The sequence below is a fragment of the Plasmopara halstedii genome (assembly GCF_900000015.1).
Source record: "Plasmopara halstedii genome assembly, contig: Scaffold_262, whole genome shotgun sequence".
NCBI lineage: Eukaryota > Oomycota > Peronosporomycetes > Peronosporales > Peronosporaceae > Plasmopara > Plasmopara halstedii.
The window spans coordinates 1206313-1207487 of NW_020187183.1; positions in this window are offsets into that span (position 1 = coordinate 1206313).

The following is a 1175-nucleotide window of genomic DNA, read 5'->3' on the forward strand; positions in this document are numbered from 1 at the left end:
CCCGAGCTGGCGTGGGTAGAATGGAAGTCTTCCGTGTGCATCCATCTTCATTTGAAGAGGCGGTGAATGTGGCATTGAATGCCGAATTCAATTTCGAGTCAGCGTGACTTGGTTCTAATGCACACTCCAACAGCTCGTCGAGCGGGTCTGTGCCCATGGATCTCAGCTATGCTGAGGACGAGGGAGCAGAGCTTCGGGCTGCCGGGCAGCACACAAACATACGACGGTGTTTTGTCTGTGGAGACACCCGTCACCTTCAGAACGATTGCCCCCTGCGCAAGGCGCGTCAAGGTTCTTCGAACCATCGCCCCAATTCCTACCAGTCTGGTTTGTCGCCGGGAGACGACGCAATCCAGTAGGGGCGGGACAACCTACTGGGAAAGTCATGAGTTCTGTTGAGCCTCAGGGAGGCATAGGTCACCAGGGCCCCAGCCCCAAAGAGCTCCATGCGCTTGAACACGAAACGTGTATGCAAGCCGGAGTTGCTAGTCGTGGAGGCGACCGTAAAGGGCTTCGAGAAGCCATGGAAGATCCTCATCAATTTCGGGGTGTCGGACAATTATGCTCGAGGCTCCACGATGGAAGGAAGTCAGCTGAATGCTGAGGCGCTGGAAACGCGGGTGGGTGACATTGTCACTGTTCGTCTAGCGACGGGCACACGTGTCGAGGTCCCGAAGGCCCCTGTGGACCTCGGAGTCAAGTTCCTTGACTTTGATAGCGAAGAACGCTGTCTAGTCTTAGACTTGGATGCAAGGTATGACCTCATCCTAAGAATGGCATGGTTGGAACACCATGAACCGTGGATTGATTGGAAATCAAAGACCATGGGCGCTACGCGCACGTCTCCTGGTGGAGCTTTGGCGAGTCATGAACCCTCTCTGCTAGGAGACAAAAGCGCTATTGGTGAGAGCACTGAACCGAGACGGTCAACGTGCTAGACATTGGAATGTCCGAGCTGGTAGGAACCAACGGTGGATTGAACAGGAGTCCCGAGCGTGGCTCGCGGGCTGATCGTGGAGTGGCACGCAAGCCACTGAGCGCTGCTCGAGTATCGAAGCGGTCGCTGCATCTCATGCGTGACATGGTCGGCCAAGGGCCGAGGCATCGAGGGCAAGGTCCCCGTGATGCACGTGAAGTGGCACGTAAACCACTGAGCACTGCTCTCGTTGCGAAGC